This window comes from Oncorhynchus keta, unplaced genomic scaffold, assembly GCF_023373465.1.
Source record: "Oncorhynchus keta strain PuntledgeMale-10-30-2019 unplaced genomic scaffold, Oket_V2 Un_contig_3987_pilon_pilon, whole genome shotgun sequence".
Taxonomy (NCBI): domain Eukaryota; kingdom Metazoa; phylum Chordata; class Actinopteri; order Salmoniformes; family Salmonidae; genus Oncorhynchus; species Oncorhynchus keta.
In genome coordinates, this window is record NW_026287543.1 from 25,001 (window position 1) to 40,000 (window position 15,000).

General features: G+C 31.9%; 1 pseudogene; it reads right to left on the minus strand.

The window, feature by feature from the left end:
• The window catches only part of LOC127924390 (ryanodine receptor 2-like), a 63,241-nt pseudogene that overhangs the window by 16,398 nt on the left and 31,843 nt on the right, over positions 1-15,000 (minus strand).

Sequence of the window (15,000 nt, forward strand, 5' to 3'; positions counted from 1 at the left end):
TAATATAGTAACTATCTAACCTGACTACAGGTGAATATAATATAGTAACTATCTAACCTGACTACAGGTGAATATAATATAGTAACTATCTAACCTGACTACAGGTGAATATAATATAGTAACTATCTAACCTGACTACAGGTGAATATAATATAGTAACTATCTAACCTGACTACAGGTGAATATAATATAGTAACTATCTAACCTGACCACAGGTGAATATAATATAGTAACTATCTAACCTGACTACAGGTGAATATAACATAGTAACTATCTAACTATCTAACCTGACTACAGGTGAATATAATATAGTAACTATCTAACCTGACCACAGGTGAATATAATATAGTAACTATCTAACATGACTACAGGTGAATATAATATAGTAACTATCTAACCTGACTACAGGTGAATATAATATAGTAACTATCTAACCTGACTACAGGTGAATATAATATAGTAACTATCTAACCTGACTACAGGTGAATATAATATAGTAACTATCTAACCTGACTACAGGTGAATATAATATAGTAGCTATCTAACCTGACTACAGGTGAATATAATATAGTAACTATCTAACTATCTAACCTGACTACAGGTGAATATAATATAGTAACTATCTAACCTGACTACAGGTGAATATAATATAGTAACTATCTAACCTGACTACAGGTGAATATAATATAGTAACTATCTAACCTGACTACAGGTGAATATAATATAGTAACTATCTAACCTGACTACAGGTGAATATAATATAGTAACTATCTAACCTGACTACATGTGAATATAATATAGTAACTATCTAACCTGACTACAGGTGAATATAATATAGTAACTATCTAACCTGACTACAGGTGAATATAATATAGTAACTATCTAACCTGACTACAGGTGAATATAATATAGTAACTATCTAACCTGACTACAGGTGAATATAATATAGTAACTATCTAACCTGACTACAGGTGAATATAATATAGTAACTATCTAACCTGACTACAGGTGAATATAATATAGTAACTATCTAACCTGACTACAGGTGAATATAATATAGTAACTATCTAACCTGACCACAGGTGAATATAATATAGTAACTATCTAACCTGACTACAGGTGAATATAACATAGTAACTATCTAACTATCTAACCTGACTACAGGTGAATATAATATAGTAACTATCTAACCTGACCACAGGTGAATATAATATAGTAACTATCTAACATGACTACAGGTGAATATAATATAGTAACTATCTAACCTGACTACAGGTGAATATAATATAGTAACTATCTAACCTGACTACAGGTGAATATAATATAGTAACTATCTAACCTGACTACAGGTGAATATAATATAGTAACTATCTAACCTGACTACAGGTGAATATAATATAGTAACTATCTAACCTGACTACAGGTGAATATAATATAGTAGCTATCTAACCTGACTACAGGTGAATATAATATAGTAACTATCTAACCTGACTACAGGTGAATATAATATAGTAACTATCTAACCTGACTACAGGTGAATATAATATAGTAACTATCTAACCTGACTACAGGTGAATATAATATAGTAGCTATCTAACCTGACTACAGGTGAATATAATATAGTAACTATCTAACTATCTAACCTGACTACAGGTGAATATAATATAGTAACTATCTAACCTGACTACAGGTGAATATAATATAGTAAATATCTAACCTGACTACAGGTGAATATAATATAGTAACTATCTAACCTGACTACAGGTGAATATAATATAGTAACTATCTAACCTGACTACAGGTGAATATAATATAGTAACTATCTAACTATCTAACCTGACTACAGGTGAATATAATATAGTAACTATCTAACCTGACTACAGGTGAATATAATATAGTAACTATCTAACCTGACTACAGGTGAATATAATATAGTAACTATCTAACCTGACTACAGGTGAATATAATATAGTAACTATCTAACCTGACTACAGGTGAATATAATATAGTAACTATCTAACTATCTAACCTGACTACAGGTGAATATAATATAGTAACTATCTAACCCGACTACAGGTGAATATAATATATTAACTATCTAACCTGACTACTACAGGTGAATATAATATAGTAACTATCTAACCTGATTACAGGTGAATATAATATAGTAACTATCTAACCTGACCACAGGTGAATATAATATAGTAACTGTCTAACCTGACTACAGGTGAATATAATATAGTAACTATCTAACCTGACTACAGGTGAATATAATATAGTAACTATCTAACCTGATTACAGGTGAATATAATATAGTAACTATCTAACCTGACCACAGGTGAATATAATATAGTAACTATCTAACCTGACTACAGGTGAATATAATATAGTAACTATCTAACCTGACTACAGGTGAATATAATATAGTAACTATCTAACCTGACTACAGGTGAATATAATATAGTAACTATCTAACCTGACTACAGGTGAATATAATATAGTAACTATCTAACCTGACTACAGGTGAATATAATATAGTAACTATCTAACCTGACTACAGGTGAATATAATATAGTAACTATCTAACCTGACTACAGGTGAATATAATATAGTAACTATCTAACCTGACCACAGGTGAATATAATATAGTAACTATCTAACCTGACTACAGGTGAATATAATATAGTAACTATCTAACCTGACTACAGGTGAATATAATATAGTAACTATCTAACCTGACTACAGGTGAATATAATATAGTAACTATCTAACCTGACTACAGGTGAATATAATATAGTAACTATCTAACCTGACTACAGGTGAATATAATATAGTAACTATCTAACCTGACTACAGGTGAATATAATATAGTAACTATCTAACCTGACTAAAGGTGAATATAATATAGTAACTATCTAACCTGACTACAGGTGAATATAATATAGTAACTATCTAACCTGACTACAGGTGAATATAATATAGTAACTATCTAACCTGACTACAGGTGAATATAATATAGTAACTATCTAACCTGACTACAGGTGAATATAATATAGTAACTATCTAACTATCTAACCTGACTACAGGTGAATATAATATAGTAACTATCTAACCTGACTACAGGTGAATATAATATAGTAACTATCTAAACTGACTACAGGTTAATATAATATAGTAACTATCTAACCTGACCCACAGGTGAATATAATATAGTAACTATCTAACCTGACTACAGGTGAATATAATATAGTAACTATCTAACTATCTAACCTGACCACAGGTGAATATAATATAGTAACTATCTAACCTGACTACAGGTGAATATAATATAGTAACTATCTAACCTGACTACAGGTGAATATAATATAGTAACTATCTAACTATCTAACCTGACTACAGGTGACTATAATATATTAACTATCTAACTATCTAACCTGACCACAGGTGAATATAATATAGTAACTATCTAACCTGACTACAGGTGAATATAATATAGTAACTATCTAACCTGACTACAGGTGAATATAATATAGTAACTATCTAACTATCTAACCTGACTACAGGTGAATATAATATAGTAACTATCTAACCTGACTACAGGTGAATATAATATAGTAACTATCTAACCTGACTACAGGTGAATATAATATAGTAACTATCTAACCTGACTACAGGTGAATATAATATAGTAACTATCTAACCTGACTACAGGTGAATATAATATAGTAACTATCTAACTATCTAACCTGACCACAGGTGAATATAATATAGTAACTATCTAACTATCTAACCTGACTACAGGTGAATATAATATATTAACTATATAACCTGACTACAGGTGAATATAATATAGTAACTATCTAACCTGACTACAGGTGAATATAATATAGTAACTATCTAACCTGACTACAGGTGAATATAATATAGTAACTATCTAACCTGACCACAGGTGAATATAATATAGTAACTATCTAACCTGACCACAGGTGAATATAATATAGTAACTATCTAACCTGACTACAGGTGAATATAATATAGTAACTATCTAACTATCTAACCTGACCACAGGTGAATATAATATAGTAACTATCTAACCTGACTACAGGTGAATATAATATAGTAACTATCTAACCTGACTACAGGTGAATATAATATAGTAACTATCTAACCTGACCACAGGTGAATATAATATAGTAACTATCTAACCTGACTACAGGTGAATATAATATAGTAACTATCTAACTATCTAACCTGACTACAGGTGAATATAATATAGTAACTATCTAACTATCTAACCTGACTACAGGTGAATATAATATAGTAACTATCTAACCTGACTACAGGTGAATATAATATAGTAACTATCTAACCTGACTACAGGTGAATATAATATAGTAACTATCTAACCTGACTACAGGTGAATATAATATAGTAACTATCTAACCTGACTACAGGTGAATATAATATAGTAACTATCTAACCTGACCACAGGTGAATATAATATAGTAACTATCTAACCTGACTACAGGTGAATATAATATAGTAACTATCTAACTATCTAACCTGACCACAGGTGAATATAATATAGTAACTATCTAACCTGACTACAGGTGAATATAATATAGTAACTATCTAACCTGACTACAGGTGAATATAATATAGTAACTATCTAACTATCTAACCTGACTACAGGTGAATATAATATAGTAACTGTCTAACTATCTAACCTGACTACAGGTGAATATAATATATTAACTATCTAACCTGACCACAGGTGAATATAATATAGTAACTATCTAACCTGACTACAGGTGAATATAATATAGTAACTATCTAACCTGACTACAGGTGAATATAATATAGTAACTATCTAACCTGACTACAGGTGAATATAATATAGTAACTATCTAACCTGACCACAGGTGAATATAATATAGTAACTATCTAACCTGACTACAGGTGAATATAATATAGTAACTATCTAACCTGACTACAGGTGAATATAATATAGTAACTATCTAACCTGACTACAGGTGAATATAATATAGTAACTATCTAACCTGACTACAGGTGAATATAATATAGTAACTATCTAACCTGACTACAGGTGAATATAATATAGTAACTATCTAACCTGACTACAGGTGAATATAATATAGTAACTATCTAACCTGACCACAGGTGAATATAATATAGTAACTATCTAACCTGACTACAGGTGAATATAATATAGTAACTATCTAACCTGACTACAGGTGAATATAATATAGTAACTATCTAACCTGACTACAGGTGAATATAATATAGTAACTATCTAACCTGACTCCAGGTGAATATAATATAGAAACTATCTAACCTGACTACAGGTGAATATAATATAGTAACTATCTAACCTGACCACAGGTGAATATAATATAGTAACTATCTAACCTGACTACAGGTGAATATAATATAGTAACTATCTAACCTGACCACAGGTGAATATAATATAGTAACTATCTAACCTGACCACAGGTGAATATAATATAGTAACTATCTAACCTGACCACAAGTGAATATAATATAGTAACTATCTAACCTGACTACAGGTGAATATAATATAGTAACTATCTAACCTGACTACAGGTGAATATAATATAGTAACTATCTAACCTGACTATAGGTGAATTTAATATAGTAACTATCTAACCTGACTACAGGTGAATATAATATAGTAACTATCTAACCTGACTACAGGTGAATATAATATAGTAACTATCTAACCTGACCACAGGTGAATATAATATAGTAACTATCTAACCTGACCACAGGTGAATATAATATAGTAACTATCTAACCTGACTACAGGTGAATATAATATAGTAACTATCTAACCTGACCACAGGTGAATATAATATAGTAACTATCTAACCTGACTACAGGTGAATATAATATAGTAACTATCTAACCTGACTACAGGTGAATACAATATAGTAACTATCTAACCTGACCACAGGTGAATATAATATAGTAACTATCTAACCTGACTACAGGTGAATATAATATAGTAACTATCTAACCTGACTACAGGTGAATATAATATAGTAACTATCTAACCTGACCACAGGTGAATATAATATAGTAACTATCTAACCTGACTACAGGTGAATATAATATAGTAACTATCTAACATGACTACAGGTGAATATAATATAGTAACTATCTAACCTGACTATAGGTGAATTTAATATAGTAACTATCTAACCTGACTACAGGTGAATATAATATAGTAACTATCTAACCTGACTACAGGTGAATATAATATAGTAACTATCTAACCTGACCACAGGTGAATATAATATAGTAACTATCTAACCTGACCACAGGTGAATATAATATAGTAACTATCTAACCTGACTACAGGTGAATATAATATAGTAACTATCTAACCTGACTACAGGTGAATATAATATAGTAACTATCTAACCTGACTACAGGTGAATATAATATAGTAACTATCTAACCTGACTACAGGTGAATATAATATAGTAACTATCTAACTATCTAACCTGACCACAGGTGAATATAATATAGTAACTATCTAACCTGACTACAGGTGAATATAATATAGTAACTATCTAACCTGACTACAGGTGAATATAATATAGTAACTATCTAACCTGACCACAGGTGAATATAATATAGTAACTATCTAACCTGACTACAGGTGAATATAATATAGTAACTATCTAACTATCTAACCTGACTACAGGTGAATATAATATAGTAACTATCTAACTATCTAACCTGACTACAGGTGAATATAATATAGTAACTATCTAACCTGACTACAGGTGAATATAATATAGTAAATATCTAACCTGACTACAGGTGAATATAATATAGTAACTATCTAACCTGACCACAGGTGAATATAATATAGTAACTATCTAACCTGACTACAGGTGAATATAATATAGTAACTATCTAACCTGACCACAGGTGAATATAATATAGTAACTATCTAACCTGACTACAGGTGAATATAATATAGTAACTATCTAACTATCTAACCTGACCACAGGTGAATATAATATAGTAACTATCTAACCTGACTACAGGTGAATATAATATAGTAACTATCTAACCTGACCACAGGTGAATATAATATAGTAACTATCTAACCTGACTACAGGTGAATATAATATAGTAACTATCTAACTATCTAACCTGACTACAGGTGAATATAATATAGTAACTATCTAACCTGACTACAGGTGAATATAATATAGTAACTATCTAACCTGACTACAGGTGAATATAATATAGAAACTATCTAACCTGACTACAGGTGAATATAATATAGTAACTATCTAACCTGACCACAGGTGAATATAATATAGTAACTATCTAACCTGACTACAGGTGAATATAATATAGTAACTATCTAACCTGACCACAGGTGAATATAATATAGTAACTATCTAACCTGACCACAGGTGAATATAATATAGTAACTATCTAACCTGACCACAAGTGAATATAATATAGTAACTATCTAACCTGACTACAGGTGAATATAATATAGTAACTATCTAACCTGACTACAGGTGAATATAATATAGTAACTATCTAACCTGACTATAGGTGAATTTAATATAGTAACTATCTAACCTGACTACAGGTGAATATAATATAGTAACTATCTAACCTGACTACAGGTGAATATAATATAGTAACTATCTAACCTGACCACAGGTGAATATAATATAGTAACTATCTAACCTGACCACAGGTGAATATAATATAGTAACTATCTAACCTGACTACAGGTGAATATAATATAGTAACTATCTAACCTGACCACAGGTGAATATAATATAGTAACTATCTAACCTGACTACAGGTGAATATAATATAGTAACTATCTAACCTGACTACAGGTGAATACAATATAGTAACTATCTAACCTGACCACAGGTGAATATAATATAGTAACTATCTAACCTGACTACAGGTGAATATAATATAGTAACTATCTAACCTGACTACAGGTGAATATAATATAGTAACTATCTAACCTGACCACAGGTGAATATAATATAGTAACTATCTAACCTGACTACAGGTGAATATAATATAGTAACTATCTAACATGACTACAGGTGAATATAATATAGTAACTATCTAACCTGACTATAGGTGAATTTAATATAGTAACTATCTAACCTGACTACAGGTGAATATAATATAGTAACTATCTAACCTGACTACAGGTGAATATAATATAGTAACTATCTAACCTGACCACAGGTGAATATAATATAGTAACTATCTAACCTGACCACAGGTGAATATAATATAGTAACTATCTAACCTGACTACAGGTGAATATAATATAGTAACTATCTAACCTGACTACAGGTGAATATAATATAGTAACTATCTAACCTGACTACAGGTGAATATAATATAGTAACTATCTAACCTGACTACAGGTGAATATAATATAGTAACTATCTAACTATCTAACCTGACCACAGGTGAATATAATATAGTAACTATCTAACCTGACTACAGGTGAATATAATATAGTAACTATCTAACCTGACTACAGGTGAATATAATATAGTAACTATCTAACCTGACCACAGGTGAATATAATATAGTAACTATCTAACCTGACTACAGGTGAATATAATATAGTAACTATCTAACTATCTAACCTGACTACAGGTGAATATAATATAGTAACTATCTAACTATCTAACCTGACTACAGGTGAATATAATATATTAACTATCTAACCTGACTACAGGTGAATATAATATAGTAAATATCTAACCTGACTACAGGTGAATATAATATAGTAACTATCTAACCTGACTACAGGTGAATATAATATAGTAACTATCTAACCTGACCACAGGTGAATATAATATAGTAACTATCTAACCTGACCACAGGTGAATATAATATAGTAACTATCTAACCTGACTACAGGTGAATATAATATAGTAACTATCTAACTATCTAACCTGACCACAGGTGAATATAATATAGTAACAATCTAACCTGACTACAGGTGAATATAATATAGTAACTATCTAACCTGACCACAGGTGAATATAATATAGTAACTATCTAACCTGACTACAGGTGAATATAATATAGTAACTATCTAACTAGCTAACCTGACTACAGGTGAATATAATATAGTAACTATCTAACTATCTAACCTGACTACAGGTGAATATAATATAGTAACTATCTAACCTGACTACAGGTGAATATAATATAGTAACTATCTAACCTGACTACAGGTGAATATAATATAGTAACTATCTAACCTGACTACAGGTGAATATAATATAGTAACTATCTAACCTGACTACAGGTGAATATAACATATTAGCTATCTTACCTGACCACAGGTGAATATAATATAGTAACTATCTAACCTGACTACAGGTGAATATAATATAGTAACTATCTAACCTGACTACAGGTGAATATAACATATTAGCTATCTTACCTGACCACAGGTGAATATAATATAGTAACTATCTAACCTGACTACAGGTGAATATAATATAGTAACTATCTAACCTGACTACAGGTGAATATAATATAGTAACTATCTAACCTGACTACAGGTGAATATAATATAGTAACTATCTAACTATCTAACCTGACTACAGGTGAATATAATATAGTAACTATCTAACCTGACTACAGGTGAATATAATATAGTAACTATCTAACCTGACTACAGGTGAATATAATATAGTAACTATCTAACTATCTAACCTGACTACAGGTGAATATAATATAGTAACTATCTAACCTGACTACAGGTGAATATAATATAGTAACTATCTAACCTGACTACAGGTGAATATAATATAGTAACTATCTAACCTGACTACAGGTGAATATAGTAACTATCTAACCTGACTACAGGTGAATATAATATAGTAACTATCTAACTTGACTACAGGTGAATATAATATAGTAACTATCTAACCTGACTACAGGTGAATATAATATAGTAACTATCTAACCTGAAGTAAATATAATATAGTAACTATCTAACCTGACTACAGGTGAATATAATATAGTAACTATCTAACTTGACTACAGGTGAATATAATATAGTAACTATCTAACCTGACTAAAGGTGAATATAATATAGTAACTATCTAACCTGACTACAGGTGAATATAATATAGTAACTATCTAACCTGACTACAGGTGAATATAATATAGTAACTATCTAACCTGACGACAGGTGAATATAATATAGTAACTATCTAACCTGACTACAGGTGAATATAATATAGTAACTATCTAACCTGACCACAGGTGAATATAATATAGTAACTATCTAACCTGACCACAGGTGAATATAATATAGTAACTATCTAACCTGACTACAGGTGAATATAATATAGTAACTATCTAACTATCTAACCTGACCACAGGTGAATATAATATAGTAACTATCTAACCTGACTACAGGTGAATATAATATAGTACCTATCTAACCTGACCACAGGTGAATATAATATAGTAACTATCTAACCTGACTACAGGTGAATATAATATAGTAACTATCTAACTATCTAACCTGACTACAGGTGAATATAATATAGTAACTATCTAACTATCTAACCTGACCACAGGTGAATATAATATAGTAACTATCTAACCTGACTACAGGTGAATATAATATAGTAACTATCTAACCTGACTACAGGTGAATATAATATAGTAACTATCTAACCTGACTACAGGTGAATATAATATAGTAACTATCTAACCTGACTACAGGTGAATATAATATAGTAACTATCTAACCTGACTACAGGTGAATATAATATAGTAACTATCTAACCTGATTACAGGTGAATATAATATAGTAACTACCTAACCTGACTACAGGTGAATATAATATATTAACTATCTAACCTGACTACAGGTGAATATAATATAGTAACTATCTAACCTGACTACAGGTGAATATAATATAGTAACTATCTAACCTGACTACAGGTGAATATAATATAGTAACTATCTAACCTGACTACAGGTGAATATAATATAGTAACTATCTAACTATCTAACCTGACTACAGGTGAATATAATATAGTAACTATCTAACCTGACTACAGGTGAATATAATATAGTAACTATCTAACCTGACTACAGGTGAATATAATATAGTAACTATCTAACCTGACTACAGGTGAATATAATATAGTAACTATCTAACTATCTAACCTGACTACAGGTGAATATAATATAGTAACTATCTAACTATCTAACCTGACTACAGGTGAATATAATATAGTAACTATCTAACCTGACTACAGGTGAATATAATATAGTAACTATCTAACCTGACTACAGGTGAATATAATATAGTAACTATCTAACCTGACTACAGGTGAATATAATATAGTAACTATCTAACCTGACTACAGGTGAATATAATATAGTAACTATCTAACCTGACCACAGGTGAATATAATATAGTAACTATCTAACCTGACTACAGGTGAATATAATATAGTAACTATCTAACCTGACTACAGGTGAATATAATATAGTAACTATCTAACCTGACTACAGGTGAATATAATATAGTAACTATCTAACCTGACTACAGGTGAATATAATATAGTAACTATCTAACCTGACTACAGGTGAATATAATATAGTAACTATCTAACCTGACCACAGGTGAATATAATATAGTAACTATCTAACCTGACTACAGGTGAATATAATATAGTAACTATCTAACCTGACTACAGGTGAATATAATATAGTAACTATCTAACCTGACTACAGGTGAATATAATATAGTAACTATCTAACCTGACTACAGGTGAATATAATATAGTAACTATCTAACTATCTAACCTGACTACAGGTGAATATAATATAGTAACTATCTAACCTGACTACAGGTGAATATAATATAGTAACTATCTAACTATCTAACCTGACTACAGGTGAATATAATATTGTAACTATCTAACCTGACTACAGGTGAATATAATATAGTAACTATCTAACCTGACCACAGGTGAATATAATATAGTAACTATCTAACCTGACTACAGGTGAATATAATATAGTAACTATCTAACCTGACTACAGGTGAATATAATATATTAACTATCTAACCTGACCACAGGTGAATATAATATAGTAACTATCTAACCTGACTACAGGTGAATATAATATAGTAACTATCTAACCTGACTACAGGTGAATATAATATAGTAACTATCTAACCTGACTACAGGTGAATATAATATAGTAACTATCTAACTATCTAACCTGACTACAGGTGAATATAATATAGTAACTATCTAACCTGACTACAGGTGAATATAATATAGTAACTATCTAACCTGACTACAGGTGAATATAATATAGTAACTATCTAACTATCTAACCTGACTACAGGTGAATATAATATAGTAACTATCTAACCTGACTACAGGTGAATATAATATAGTAACTATCTAACCTGACTACAGGTGAATATAATATAGTAACTATCTAACCTGACTACAGGTGAATATAATATAGTAACTATCTAACCTGACTACAGGTGAATATAATATAGTAACTATCTAACTATCTAACCTGACTACAGGTGAATATAATATAGTAACTATCTAACTTGACTACAGGTGAATATAATATAGTAACTATCTAACCTGACTACAGGTGAATATAATATAGTAACTATCTAACCTGACTACAAGTAAATATAATATAGTAACTATCTAACCTGACTACAGGTGAATATAATATAGTAACTATCTAACCTGACTACAGGTGAATATAACATATTAGCTATCTTACCTGACCACAGGTGAATATAATAGACTAGCTATTTTACCTGACCACAGGTGAATATAATAGACTAGCTATCTTACCTGACCACAGGTGAATATAATAGACTAGCTATCTTACCTGACCACAGGTGAATATAATAGACTAGCTATCTTACCTGACCACAGGTGAATATAATAGACTAGCTATCTTACCTGACCACAGGTGAATATAATAGACTAGCTATCTTACCTGACCACAGGTGAATATAATAGACTAGCTATCTTACCTGACCACAGGTGAATATAATAGACTAGCTATCTTACCTGACCACAGGTGAATATAATAGACTAGCTATCTTACCTGACCACAGGTGAATATAACAGATTAGCTATCTTACCTGACCACAGGTGAATATAATAGACTAGCTATCTTACCTGACCACAGGTGAATATAATAGACTAGCTATCTTACCTGACCACAGGTGAATATAATAGACTAGCTATCTTACCTGACCACAGGTGAATATAACAGATTAGCTATCTTACCTGACCACAGGTGAATATAATAGACTAGCTATCTTACCTGACCACAGGTGAATATAACAGATTAGCTATCTTACCTGACCACAGGTGAATATAATAGACTAGCTATCTTACCTGACCACAGGTGAATATAACAGACTAGCTATCTTACCTGACCACAGGTGAATATAACAGACTAGCTATCTTACCTGACCACAGGTGAATATAACAGATTAGCTATCTTACCTGACCACAGGTGAATATAACAGATTAGCTATCTTACCGGACCACAGGTGAATATAACAGACTAGCTATCTTACCTGACCACAGGTGAATATAATAGACTAGCTATCTTACCTGACCACAGGTGAATATAACAGACTAGCTATCTTACCTGACCACAGGTGAATATAATAGACTAGCCATCTTACCTGACCACAGGTGCAAGCCGTCGAAGCCGTAGGAGTACAGGTCGTCACCGAGCCCGTTTCCCCCCCAGCCCTCTCCTCCCCCGGGGTAGGGTTGGTAGCCGTCCGTGGTGGCCCAGCCCACTCTGAGATGTGTGGCTTCGGCCGTAACGAAGGGTAACACCTGGTCCACCATCAGCTCATAATACCACTTCCTGTACTGGGCGGAGCCTTCACTCACACCCAGGAAGATGTTAGGCCTCATGCTGCCATGTGGGAAGAAGGATAACAAGGGGTTAATGTCGGTTAAAGTTCAATACTGGAACAATGTTGTTTTTCTTGTCTATATTGAATACATCATTTAAACATTCACAGTGTAGGTTGGATAAAGTATATGAACCCCCCCAAGGCTAATGACTTCTCCAAACAGCTAACCTGGAGTCCAATCAATGAGACGAGATTGGATATGTTGGTTAGAGCTGCCTTGTCCTATAAAAAACACTCAAAAAAATGTTGTTTGCTATTCTCAAGAAGCATTGCCTGATGTGAACCATACTTCAAACAAAAGAGACCTCAGAAGACCGGAGATTAAGAATTGTTGACTTGCATAAAGCTGGAAAGGGTTGCAAAAGTATCTCTAAGAACCTTGATGTTCATCAGTCCACGGCAAGACAGATGGTCTATAAATGGAGAAAGTTCAGCACTGTTGCTACTCTCCCTATGAGTGGCCGGCCTGCAAAGATGACTGCAAGAGCACAGAGCAGAATGCTCAGTGAGGTTAAGAAGAATCCTAGAGTGTCAGCTAAAGACTTACAGAAACCTCTGGAAGATGCTAACATCTCTGTTGACGAGTCTACGATACGTAAAACACTAAACAAGAATGGTGTTCATGGGAGGACACCACGGGAGAAGCCACTGCTGTCTAAAAAACCCATTGCTGCACGTCTGTAGTTTGCAGAAGAGCACCTGGATGTTCCACAGCGCTACTGGCAGAATATTCTGTGGACAGATGGAACTACAGTTGAGTTGTTTGGAAGGAACACACACGGTGGAGAAAAAGTCACAGGACACCAACATCAAAACCTCATCCCAACGGTAAAGTCTGGTGGAGGAAGCATCATGGTTTGGGGCTGCTTTGCTGCCTCAGGACCTGGAACGCTTGCTGTCATCGACGGAAAATTAATTCCCAAGTTTATCGAGACATTTTACAGGAGAATGTATCTGTCCGCCAGTTG